Consider the following 14263-nt stretch of genomic DNA (forward strand, 5'->3'; position numbering starts at 1 on the left):
CTGATACCAAGGGCTCAAGTAGAAAGCAAATATTTTGAGAATGATGATGGCAACAAATGTACAAATGTGCTTGACACAATAGATGTGTGTATGGATTGTGATAAGAGTTGTATGAGCCCCCATTAAAATGATTTTTAAAAGAAAAAGAAGACATACCATGGCATCCCTATATAGTAAAGAGATTATAAATGACAGAATTTCAAAACAAAAAGAGGGAATAAATGGCATAATATAGTACTTGCACATAGAAAGTTAAGAGATAGCAAGATGTAAGCAACTGTTTTAAATGTAGGAAGATCAAAATAGATTCATAGAAACCACAAAGAAAATTAGTATAGCGGCCTGCGTCGTGGACCTTCTCCAGGCACAGCTGCCACCGCCGCGGCTCCCACCTCGTTCGGGTGTCGAATTTGGAATCCCCGCACCTGGGTAACAATGAAGCAGAGTTCGAATGTGCCGGCCTTCCTCAGCAAGCTGTGGACTCTGGTGGAGGAAACCCACACCAACGAGTTCATCACCTGGAGCCAGAATGGTCAAAGTTTTCTGGTTTTGGATGAACAAAGATTTGCAAAAGAAATTCTTCCCAAATACTTCAAACACAATAACATGGCAAGCTTTGTGAGGCAATTGAATATGTATGGATTTCGTAAAGTAGTACATATTGACTCTGGAATTATAAAGCAAGAACGAGATGGTCCTGTTGAATTTCAACATCCTTACTTCAAACAAGGCCAGGATGACTTGTTAGAAAATATCAAACGAAAGGTTTCATCATCAAAACCAGAAGAAAATAAAATTCGTCAGGAAGATTTAACAAAAATTATGAGTAGTGCTCAGAAGGTTCAAATAAAGCAAGAAACGATTGAGTCCAGGCTTTCTGAATTGAAAAGTGAGAATGAGTCCCTTTGGAAGGAGGTGTCAGAATTGCGAGGAAACATGCACAACAGCAACAAGTTATTCGAAAAATTGTCCAATTTATTGTCACATTGGTTCAGAATAACCAACTTGTGAGTTTAAAATGTAAAAGACCTCTACTCTTAAATACTAATGGAGCCCAAAAGAAGAATCTGTTTCAGCACATAGTCAAAGAACCAGCTGATAATCACCATCACAAAGTTCCACATAGTAGAACTGAAGGTTTAAAACCAAGGGAACGGATTTCAGATGATATCTTTATATATGATGTTACTGATAATAATGCAGATGAAGAAAATATTCCAGTTATTCCAGAAACAAATGAAGATGTCATATCTGATGCCTCAAACTGTAGCCAGTACCCTGATATTGTCATTGTTGAAGATGACAATGAAGATGAGTATGCATCTGTCATTCAGAGTGGAGATCAGAGTGAAGCAGCCCAAGAGTCTCTAAGTCCAAATAGTGACAGCACCAGCCCCCTGATGTCAAGTGCTGTGCAGCTGACTGGCTCCTCCAGTCTGCCCACGGAAGATCCCGCGAGCGTGATGGACTCCATTTTGAATGATAATTTCAATCTTTTGGGCAAGGTTGAGCTGTTGGATTATCTTGACAGTATTGATTGCAGTTTGGAGGACTTCCAAGCCATGCTGTCAGGAAGACAATTTAGCATAGACCCAGATCTTCTGGTTGATCTTTTCACTAGTTCTGTGCAGATGAATCCCACAGATTACATCAATAATACAAAATCAGAGAATAAAGGATTAGAAACCACCAAGAACAACGTAGTTCAGCCACTTTCAGAAGAAGGAAGAATATCTAAACCCAAAACAGATAAGCAACTTATCCAGTACACCGCCTTTCCACTCCTCGCATTCCTTGATGGGAACCCCACTTCTACTGTTGAACAGGGAAGTACAACAGCAGCATCAGAAGCTGCGTCTTCTATAGAGAAACCCATAGAAGTTGATGAGCTCCTGGAAAGTAGCCTGGATCCAGAACCAACCCAAAGTAAGCTTGTTCGTCTGGAGCCACTCACTGAAGCTGAAGCTAGTGAAGCCACGCTGTTTTATTTATGTGAACTTGCTCCTGCACCGCTGGATAGTGATATGCCACTTTTAGATAGCTAAATCTTCAAGAACTGGACTTTGTGTATATATTCATCAAGATGATGAGTTATTTATTTAAAGTATCATTTGGTGCTTTTTCTTTTTGTAAATTGCTTTGTTTTGTTTAATTGGATACTGTGGAATCTAAAGCACCTTTTGCTTTTCTCACTAAAGACACAATTTTTTTTTGCAAAGCTGTCAGATGTTACTCAGCTACATAGGGACACAAGATTCAATTCACAATGTTGGCATCTCTTTTAAGTTGGATTTAAATGGCCATTTTTCGCCAGTTGCAGTAAATTGGATTTCATTTTTATATAAAAACCCACTAACCCCAGTTTAAACTTTCATTTGTTTGTTTTACTTATTTGATAATGTCTGATTTCATTGAGTGTGGGTCTCTAGAACTATTGGTAGGACTCTTAAAGCTTTGTATGTTCTCATTATTTTATTAAATATTTTCCACTTTGCTTATTTTTAAAGCTGGGAACATAAAGTGCCTGTATCTTGTAAAAAAGTTTCATTTATGTTCAGAACAGTTCGTGTTCAACAGGAAAGGAAAATGTACATGGGTTGCTCCCTCTCGGCTAGGGTTCCAGCTTCATCTGCATGGAAGAAAGCACGAAGGGATAGGATGGAGTCAGCCCCATCTGACCCCATTGGACTAGTTTTAAGTAAACGTTTTCTGATTTGTTTGTGTTTTATTGAACCATACTTAAAGTCAAATAAATATAATGAATGTTGAGTAAAAAAAAAATTAGTATAGCTACTCACCAAAATGAAACAAAAGAAAATAAAGCTTTAAAACATTAAGATAATGTAAAACAGCTTCTTAGCCCAAATTTTATAAAACTGATAATTTTTAAAAAGCAAAATAAGAGGAAATTTAAATATATAGAAACAGAATAAGACCTTATTTTAAAATTATTGAGAAATAGAAGAAATTTAACATGAAACTAATTTTTTTAATTAGAGGAGAATAAAACAGAATATATAAAAACATCTGTGGCTGTGATTGAGAATATGATGATGGTATTCTTTAGAATATGATCAAGAGAGGGACTTCACTGAAGAATTAAAGAATATGAGGAGAAGACAAGGCTCTCAGGCTTCATTAGAAAAAAATACTGTTTTAATTAACGAAATGACCATTTTGAATACTATGCTACATTAACTAAGGCCTTGTAACATAGTGGTTTATCATCTTGGCTACATAACACTGTTACCAAAGCCAGACAAGAAGCTATAAAAGAAAATTACAAAAAAATCAAATATCCCTCATGAATACAGACACAAAAATTCAAACAAAACTCTAACCAACAGATTTAACAGCATATCAAAATTAAACTTACATCCTGTTCTAGTAAGATGTATACTAGACGTGCAAGGAAGGTTCAAAATTAGGAAATAAATCAATGTAATTAGTACATAAAAAATTGATGTAGAAAGTACGTTTGATAAAATCCATCACTCTTTGCTAATAAAACTCTCAGTATAATATGAATAGAAAGAAATTTTTAAAATGTAGTCAGAGTCACATATGCAACATTGTTGAGAGCTGCTTTCTTTGTGAGCAAGAATGATGCTAAGATTCCTATTTTCGGCGCCCTTCTTTAATATTCTACTGCCAGTTCTCACCGTCACACGGGCAAGTGAAGAAAACAAAAGATATGCAAGCTGGTAAGGAAAGGTCAAAGCATCCTTATTCGTGGCATTATCCTCTTCATAGAAAAGTCTGCAGGCGCCAGGAGAAAGTTGTGTTAGAACTTTTAGGAGAGTGAACTGAGTCACGGCATCCTAAATCAATACTCAAAGTCCTTTGTTCCTAGGCTAAGAAGAACTCTGAAAATAAGACCGAGAAAACATAGAGTTCGCATCATCTCCCAAAGAATAAAATAACTAGAAATGAACCTAACAAAGACTAGAAAAGTTTTACACAAAGGAAACGTAAACTACCACTGCGAGAAAACAAGAGACCTACATAAATGAATATATATACACACGGTCATGCTGATGGGTTGGGTACAATGTCAACAGTCCCCAAAGTCATCTATAGGTGTACTGCAATCTCAGGTCTTGCCCCATAGGGTTGCCATGAGTCAGAGTCAATTGCATGGTAGAGGATTTGGTTTTAGGAGCGCTGGTGACATAGTGGTTACTCATTGGCCTGCTGGCATTGGCCAGTCTAACACGTAGGCCATTTGAATAGAATTGAGAACCTAGAAATAAATCCAGCCATCTGCATGCAGGTGATGTTCAACAAAAGGGCAAAAAGAACTTTCAATGAATAAACTGTCTCTTAAACAAATAGTGCTAGATAATTTGGACATCAATATTCAGAAAAATTAAACAGAATCCCCAAATCAGATGCTTTAAGTCATGTGCCCTGTATATTTTAGTATTTTTCTGCATATTAAGTATATATCTTTGTTTATTTTTCTAGCGGGTAACTCATCATTCTTCATACAAATTAAATGAAGCTCTTTCTATGGACTGTACTGAGAACACCATTCTCTGCCCCTTCCTGTGCTCTGCTCTTCTGCCAAGAAACTTTCCAGCGTCTTCCCACTCAGAACATTCCTAAATTCTGGGATCAATTATGTGACTTGTATGACATAATGGCATGGCTCCAGAAGTGACATAAACAGAGCTATGGAAAGGTGTACGTTTCTCTGCCACTTCCAGGAGAACTTTTCTCTATGAGCTGGCTGGAGGTAAGACCCACCAAATCAATGTCTCATCACTTCATCCTAGCTCCAAGCCAATACTGCACCGTATGAAGTGACAGCCAGTTGTCACCACGTTTGCTAGAAAGCACGATAAACAGAGCCCCCTAGGTGCGCCTCTGAAGTAGCCCTGTGGTGCTGTCAGGTAAGCAAATTGATTTCATGGCAGTGGGTTTAGTTTGGTTTGCTTTATTCTGTCCCTGATATTACCTTAAACAGTAACCAAGCCCAGAGGGGATAAACTGAGCCCAAAAGACTTATGAACTCGTGTTTTTGCTGCTAGGTGCTACTGAGTGGATTCCGACCCCTCGCGACACTGTGCACAATTGAATGAAACACTGCACAGTCATGACTCATCCCTGCAATGGCTTATGCCTGAGCCCACTGATGCAGCCACTGGGTCAACCCAGCCATACTTCTTCCAAGCCAGGCTGGTTGTCCTCTCAGTAGTCCTTGGTATTTTCAATATTCTTCACCAACAACATAATTCACATGCATCCATTCTTCTTTGGTCTCCCTTGTTCAGTATTCAACTTTCGCATGCATATGAAGCAGTGAAAACTGCGATGGCTTGGGTCAGCTGCGCCTTCGTCCTCAAAGTACCGGCAGACAAGTGGCATGAGCTAACTAAATGTGTATTACTTTTTCCAATGAGATATTGTGGTTCTTATTCGGCACTATTACAGCAATAGATAAACGATGTGTATATAAGAATATTCATCATAATCATATGCAAAGTTTTGCTAGTTTGTTGTTTTTGTCTTAATTATGTTTACACATGTTTAAATATAGAGGTTTGTAAATGTTGTTATCAATTCTCTTTTGCCTATTGTTCTTCTCTTGCTTGTTTGCCTCTCACAAACTTCCAAATCTGCACACTTTGTATTTTTCTTGGTTTTACATATTTCATTATCATTTCATAGACATTTTAATTCACCTAGAAATGTAAACAGCATTGTGTAAAACAATTTAACAATTTCACCACAGATCTTAAAAATTCTTCAAAACTAATTATTAAAATGTTATTAGCACTGGTTCCATTTGTAACTATGCTAAGCTTTGAGCAAAAAGTTACCTGTTTTAGACATAGGCTTCTGAGATATTGGCATTTATTTCCAAGCACAGCATGGCCTGGCATTGTCCGGACTGGTGCACCCAGTCTCTACCAAAGTCTACAAGAGTCCAACTAGTCCAACATTTCTGTAATTTTATAATATCTAAGTTTTTGTTTTTAATTTTTGTTTTCTTGCTCTGGAGATAAGACAAGAACAATTTTCAATAATTTTGAGAAATTATAACATATCAAAAATAATCCAAATCTTACCTTTTACTTAATTTTTTAATCAAAACTAGCCCCTAATGACTGAGAATAGGTTTTAGGTTCCTCTTGTATAGAGTTTTAACTCAGGCCTGTACCTTTGTGAGAATTCTGGTCCCTCAGATATATGGATCAATGAAGAAGAAAACAGAAAATACCAATAGAGAAGAATAATGAGTCAGCCCTAGCTATAGGCACAGTCCTCGTTGAGACAAATTACACTTACAAAAGGGAAATCTGGAGTTGATTTGGACCATAGTCATCGTGTAAGGTAATCTTATTTGTTAGACTGATTGATTCACAAAAGTTTCTAGACATAGATAAGGCTTGAAACCAAACACACAGTCCTGTGCTACAGGTTGACATTCCTAGCCAGAAATTCCGGATAAAAAGAAATAATTCCAACATTAGATCTCCTTTAAAATAAAATAAGACATAGATAAGGCTTGAAACCAAACACACAGTCCTATGCTTACAGGTTGATATTCCTAGCCAGAAATTGCGAATAAAAAGAAATAATTCCAGCATTAGGTCTCCTTTAAAATGAAATAAGAAAAAAGAGAGAGAGAAATAAGGATAAAATATTTAGACTAACTTCACCAACATCAAACAACTATCCTCAGTTAGTGAAGTTAAAAATGCAATGCAATGCTTGTGAACTTAAATACTTAGTACTTGGGCCTGTCCACCGTGCTTCCCACGCATAATTCATGGGAGTCACGTTCAGCCTGGCAAGCACAAGATCCAGACACTGGTTTGTGAAACGAAAAAGTGACAATAATTGGGTAAGTGACTTCAGCGACACTAGGAAGAGTTGTCTAGTATTTAAAATATGTTTGACTTCTCTAAAGACGCTGTGTGTTCCTTTACAGATAGAAATTCCATCTGAGAAACAAGTCCACAAAGGAGTCTCCTCAGGAAAAATGAATAATGTAGTTGGCTTCTATTTAAGAAATAGAAAGTCAGTTATGCAGCATGTATTAGCCTTCGCTGGTGCCCTCATCCCTGAGGTTACTGCGCCAATATGTTCAGTTTTGCAAGGCACAGAGTTTGTTAAATGCAATACGGGTCCTTTTGATCTCTTTAGTATATTTTTCTAAATAACTGCGAAAAAGAGAAAATAAAAGTCATAGGTTTTGCATCTCCAGAGTCCAGCTAAGCTTCTGTTTCATCCGGCAGAAAAAAAAAAGATAGTTTGAATCATGTGACAATTCTGTTTATCTCTTGCAAATGATGTGACAACTCAAAATAGAAGAACTCTATTTACATGCAACTACTCTTTTCTGGCATTGAAACAACCACATCATTCCTTGAATCCAATAGCCTCATTTTATGGCATTATTCTGTATTGTATTTAAAATAAGATTGTGGATACAATGAAACCTACACATGCTATAAATATGCGTATAAACACACCCATAGACATGTGTCTGTGTGTGTATGTGTGTGTATATATATCTTTTACTGGATGTAGACACACATTTATCATTGACCACAGAAAATAATAATGTGAACAAAAGAAAGGAGTAGATGTGTTGGGAAAGTAGGCAAGTCAGTATCATAAAGTCAAAAATGGAACTAGGGAAGCATATTCATCAATAAATATGCCTGGGCAGAGATGTGTGGATTTATATACAAGGTCATCCTCTATAACGTCACTGTGTGTGCATTTCTCGGATAGATGGTTTTTCCAGATTATTTTCATCACTGGCTCTGGAACTTAAGACTCTGCGCATGTGTGGGGCACGTTTTCACCTTAGGACTGTCACAGCAGCTGGTTGAAACTGGGAATATATTATAGAGAATGGGAAGTTTTTACCTGAGACTTTTTGACCCAAAACATCAGAAGGGAAATATGAAAAATTCAGGGACCAAATTACCAAGGCCTGGGGTGGAAGTGCGGAACCTGGCTCACCGGAGACCTGTAATTGCTCACTCAGACGGAAAGCACCGTGTACTGGACCAGGAAAAGGGGGACTACGTCTTTCCTCTCTTAACCCCTCGGCCCCAATTTCCTTCTCTCCCTTCTAGCTGCCTTTGGATGTGTGGAGAGTGTTGGTTTATTTGTTTTCTGTGTGGCCTCACAAGAAACGATGGCTGCCGAGAAGTACCTAGACAGCAAAGCACGGCATTTCTTTGGTAAACAAAGGAATTTGCCTCCCACGGGTCCAACTCCAGGGGAGGGAAGTAGTGGAGTGAGGATACATTGAAAATCATCAAAGCATGCCATTGCCGCACAGTCTCCAGTTCCAAAGGATACTTTTGAAGGATGGGCCAGTAGGACCCGAGTCGGTTAACTATACAATTCCATGTCTGCAGGGCACATCTCAGGATGCTGCTGGTGCTTTGGGTTCGGCGTTGGGCTGAGAGTCAAACCCACGGGCCACTCCAGGGGAGAAAGATGAGGCTGTCTTCTTCTACAAAGATTTACGTCGGAATAGACTTGCCGGTAACAGGCCTGCTGGTGTATTTCTAATGATTGTTAGCAGTGCAGTGGCTAAGCACTCAACTGCTACACCAAACCAGTGGTTCAAACCCCCCAGTCAACCCCCTTCGGGAAAGAGTGAGGCAATTCTCCCTCAGGAGGTTTACAGCCTTGGACACTCAGCGGAGGAGCTCTCCTTCATCCTTCCATGTGACTGTGAGTCAGAATTTACTCAAAAGCACACAACGATGGCAGCCGTATATTTCTTTGCCCTCATTCCCCATGATTTATCCAATCTTTATTTTCCTTCATTTTAAAATTAGTATGTATCTCAATATAAACGAAACTAGTTGAGTTTGAAACGAAGGCAGACCATGGTTATGGATAAGCTAACGCAAGCTCCCTTCCAGTCCTACCATATTTATTCCTGGAGCAGATTCTCGATGGTTCCTTTCGGGCATCAACTCAGAGCAGTAAGTTTGGTTTGGTGGATAGGCATGCCCTGTTATGGGAGACACATTTCCAATTTCAATAATCTATGCCAGAATTAGTCACTATGACCTGCTTAGCTTTACAGCAACAAAAAAATGAGGATCAAGTAGATGATGGCTTCTGGACACAGGACCTGTGGAGTGTGGAATGAGAGCCTTAGATGACGTAGTCATGCAAATGCCCTACCAGAGAAGACGCACAGGTGTTCTTCCACAGGTTCATTGAGGAACGGCTTTTCTCAGACCTGTGGTCCAGAAATCCCCCTTCTAGAATACATTTGCAAAAGACTGTTAAGGAATAGATGAATCTCAAAAGTAACAAAACCAGGAATTCATAAGTGGATAGAGCATGATGTCTTTAATGATATGTGATTACTGATAATATGTGATGATAATGTCTACTACATAGAAAAGATTGGTTATAACAAACATTCAAGGAAATCTGTTATCTTGTCATAACGTTGGCGAGTATACATGACATATAACTAACAATATATAAATATAGTGTTACCAACTATTGAGAAGATCCCTCCCTCACACCTTACACACAGCTGAATGGGAGGGTTGATATTCATAGGGTGTTCACTAGCAGGTTTCTGGAAGTAGATTTCTTCTTGGTCTCTCTTAGTGCGGAATCTCCCCCTGAAACCACTTTACCATCTTACCTACACACAAGTCTCCACACACAAATGAGTGTGGTACCTGTGTCTGAAGATCATTAACCAGGAATACAATACACATATATAAATACTTAAGAAAAATACTCAAAACAAAAAGCTTGTAACATATTTTTGGAGGAAAGAAAGTTGGAAAGTATAAAGAAGTTTATATTTACATTTTAACTTTCTGTATGAATTGACTTTTGTCATTCAAATAATGTTCTTTTGTTCATCGCCCACCCACCCCCCTCCCCACTCCTTATTCCCCCCCTGTCCCTGACCTCCTCATAGTCATTGAAGCCTGGTCTATTGTGCATAAACCACATTTCTTGTTTTTTCTTTTTTTTCTTAAACGTTTTATTAGGGGCTCATACAACTCTTATGACAGTCCATACATATACATACATTAATTGTATAAAGCACATCCATACATTCCCCGCCCCAATCATTCTCAAAGCATTTGCTCTCCACTTAAGCCCTTTGCATCAGGTCCTCTTTTTTTTCCCCTCCCTCCCCGCTCCCCCTCCCTCATGTGCCCTTTGTAATTTATACATCGTTATTTTGTCATATCTTGCTCTATCCGGAGTCTCCCTTCCCCCCCCTTCTCTGCCGTCCCTCTCCCAGGGAGGAGGTCACATGTGGATCCCTGTAATCAGTTCCCCCTTTCCAACCCACTCACCCTACACTCTCTCAGCATCACCCATCACACCCTTGGTCCTGGATTCCCTGTGCCTCCAGCCCTCATATGTACCAGTGTACAACCTCTGCCCTATCCAGCCCTGCAAGGTAGAATTCGGATCATGGTAGTTGGGGGGACGAAGCATCCAGGATCTGGGGGAAAGCTGTGGTCTTCGTCGGTACTACCTTGCACCTGACTGACCCATCTCCTCTCCTAAACCTCTCTATGAGGGGATCTCCAGTGGCCGACACTTGGGCCTTGGGTCTCCACTCTGCACTTCCCCCTTCATTCAATGTGATATATATATATACATATATATACATATATACACATATATATACATATATATACACACACACACATATTCTTTTTTTTTTTTGCATGATGCCTTATACCTGGTCCCTTTGGCACCTCGTGATCGCACTGGCTGGTGTGCTTCTTCCATGTGGGCTTTTTTGCTTCTGAGCTAGATGGCCACTTGTTTATCTTCAAGCCTTTAAGACCCCAGACACTATCTCTTTTGATAGTTCTTGTTTTTTCTTATAGCAACAGTGATATCAAATATTTATCTTTGTAAGATTGACTGATTTTGCTAAGCATAATGTTCTCTAATTTAACTATAGATATGTATATTCTTTTACTAATGAAAAATTTTTTATTCCGAGATGAGAGATGAAGGATAATTTTTCAGTTAATCAGTCTTCATGGAATTAAATGAATAATAAATATTTTAAATTAAAGGTAACAAGAGGAGTCAATAAAGTACAGAAATTCTCTAAGAACTCTACAGGGAAAATAATTATTTTTGAAAAATAATATAGGTTGCAAGTACATAGATGAGGAATATGAGTCACCCAGTACAAAAACACCCCAATGAACCTGATAAATAGAAAATATAAACAAAATGGCATGAACAGTGTAAACAAATCCCTACTGCTGAAGAGGAGCTCTCCTATTGAAAGATTGCCTTTCCAATTGTGTACAAACCCAACCTTGTTGCTGGTTTGAAGAGACAAGAGCACACAGTAAGCACCCAGGAACCGGTGGATCCCTGGCCTTTGAGGTGGTGCCAGGGCAAAGAGAAAGCAAGGCAGCGAGTCTGTAGGCTCCCTAGTCCACATGCCTGAGCTGCACGGAGGCACTGGAAACACACCTGGTTGACTTCATTTCTTGCTCATGTTAAAGTCTAATGAGCGCCACTAAAGGCGGGAAAGACCCTGATTTCTCTCTAATACTGCTCATTAACCAGACTGCAGAGACCTCATCTCTGCTCTTGTTTCAATAATCACTATTGAGGAGCAAGCATCCACGGTGATTTGCACATCGTTTTGCATAGAAATCGTGCATTTCAAGTGCATTCCCTTTTTACTGGCCAAAACAAGTTACATGGCCACGTCTAACTTTAAGAAGGTGCAATCCTATCAAGTCTATAGAGAAATGTGAAGTGAAATATTTGCATTAACCTTCATGATTGCTATGTAATATCAAAGAATTCTATATATAATGTAAAATAAATAAATGTACAGGCTACGAAGGGGAAAAAAATCACACTACTGGGAAATAAATAAAAAATAGAGTTAAAGAGGAAATTTTGGACTATAAGACAATCTGCCAAGGATTGCCTGAGAGCCACATTGACCTTCCTATCCAGAGGCAGAAAAATAATAAGCTATGTCTCTAAATAGTTACAAACTATACTCTTTGTCCAAATTATTTTCAGGGAAATACTTCCAGATAATAATGACAGAAATTCAAAAAGAGTTTTTGAACAGAGATACTGTTGTTGGAAATGGATGTTCTAGGCCTTTGCTGACTGAAGAGGTCAGTAATTACGAACACTGGCCCCTGGGTAGACGCACCTAAGTGTGGAGACAAATGCATGCCAACAACACACAACATCAGAGCCCACAGCACTGCTCTCCTGGCTCCAGTTAGTTATCACAGGGGGGGAGGACTGCAGTGAGAAATTCATCAGTGTTAGCCCTCGTCCTCCCATGTCATGAAATCCAAAGCTATTCAAGTTATATAAAGAATTCATAATATGTTGATCATATTTTAAGGATCTCTGGAGCCGCAGGGGGTTATAAATTAGACTGTTCACTGCAAGGTCAATGGTTTAAACCCACTCTAGCTCTGTGGTTTTGCTCCCATAAAGAATTTCAATTTCAGAAATCTTGAAGGATCACTTCTATTCTGCCCGATAGAGTCACTAGCAATCAGGATTAAATTAATGGCAGTGGGTTTGGTTTAAAGAAATTTTAAGATAACCACCACATTTGTATATATTTATTTACATTTATTTACCCTTATAAATTTATTTCATTTCTAAATTTAAATCATATTCAATTTGATAAAATATAAATTAAAACCTTGCTCCAGTACCATTTATATAATGTCCCTCCTGTTTAAGCATAATTTTTAGTGACATGAAGAGCATCTAAGAGACATGCTTAGGATCTGTTGAGACAGATAAAAGGCAATGCATGAATACTTTCTTCTATTGAATTGGCATTCTACGATGCTCACCCTCCCGACACAACTGCTGAAGCCAAAGCGGGTGAACAAGTAAATGTGGCGAAGAAAGCTGATGGTGCCTGGCTACCAAAAGAGATAGCGTATGGGATCTTAAAGCTTGAAGATAAACAAACGGCCATCTAGCTCAGAAGCAACAAAGCCCACATGGAAGAACACACCAACCTGTGTGATCACGTGGTCCTGAAGGGATCAGTTGTCAGGCATCAAAGAACAAAAAATCATATCATTGGCTGCACACCTCCATGATACAATCGCTGAAGACAAACGGGTGCATAAGCAAATGTGGTGAAGAAAGCTGATGGTGCCCACAATTATGTATGTATATGTACGGATTGTGATAAGAGTTGTATGAGCCCCTAATAAAATGTTTTTAAAAAATAAAAAAAATTTTTAAATAAAAAAGAGATAGATAGTGTCTGGGGTCTTAAAGGCTTGAAGGTGAACAAGCAGCCATCTAGCTCAGAAGCAAGGAAGCCCACATGGAAGAACACCAGCCTGTGCGATCACGAGGTTTCAAAGGGATCAGGTATCAGGCATCACTAAAAAAAAAAAAAAAAAAGAATCTTACCATAGTGAATGAAGGGGGAAGTGCAGAGTGGAGACTCAAAGTCCATTTGTCAGCCACTGGAGATCCCCTCGCAGAGGGGTGTAGAGGAGGAGTTGAGTCAGTCAGGGTGCGACGTAGCACTGATGAAGAATACAGCTTTCCTCCAGTTCCTAAATGCTTCCTCCTTTCCCCCCTCCCCGCCTCCCCCGCTGCCAACTACCATGATCCAAATTCTACCTTGCAAGTCTGGATAGAGCAGAGGATGTACACTGGTGCAGATAGGAGCTGGAGGCACAGGGAATCTAGGGCCGATGATCCCTTCAGGACCAGGGGTGTGAGTGTTTATACTGAGAGGGTAGAGGGAGAGTAGGTTGGAAAGAGGGAACGGATTACAAGGATCTACATGTGACCTCCTCCCTGGGGGACAAACAACAGAAAAGGGGGTGAAAGGAAATACTGGACAGTGCAAGATATGACAAAATAATAATTTATAAATTATCAAGGGCTCATGAGGGAGGGGGTAGCGGGGAAGGAGGAGATAAAAAAGAGGACCTGATGCCAAGCAAGGGCCTAAGTGGAGAGCAAATGCTTTGAAAATGATTAGGGCAAAGAATGTACAGATGTGCTTTATACAATTGATGTATGTATATGTGTGGATTGTGATAAAAGTTGTATGAGTCCCTAATAAAATGTTTTAAAAAGGTGAATTACAAAAATGGAAAGGCAAACTTGGATCAATTGTGTAACTTCTAAAAATAAATATTTTTGCTAGATGCCATTTAGATGGCTTGTAACACCCCTGTGTACAACAAAACTAAATACTCCCTGGTGGTCCTGCAATGCCTTCGCAGATACTGCG

The 14263-nt window shown here is 39.1% G+C and overlaps 1 pseudogene; it reads left to right on the top strand.

Moving 5' to 3' along the window:
- The first annotated feature begins 358 nt into the window (after positions 1 to 358).
- On the top strand, positions 359 to 2255 carry LOC142458964 (heat shock factor protein 2 pseudogene; annotated as a pseudogene).
- Positions 2256 to 14263: the final 12008 nt, after the last annotated feature.

The sequence above is a fragment of the Tenrec ecaudatus genome, chromosome 10, assembly GCF_050624435.1.
Source record: "Tenrec ecaudatus isolate mTenEca1 chromosome 10, mTenEca1.hap1, whole genome shotgun sequence".
In the NCBI taxonomy this organism is placed as follows: Eukaryota; Metazoa; Chordata; class Mammalia; order Afrosoricida; family Tenrecidae; genus Tenrec; species Tenrec ecaudatus.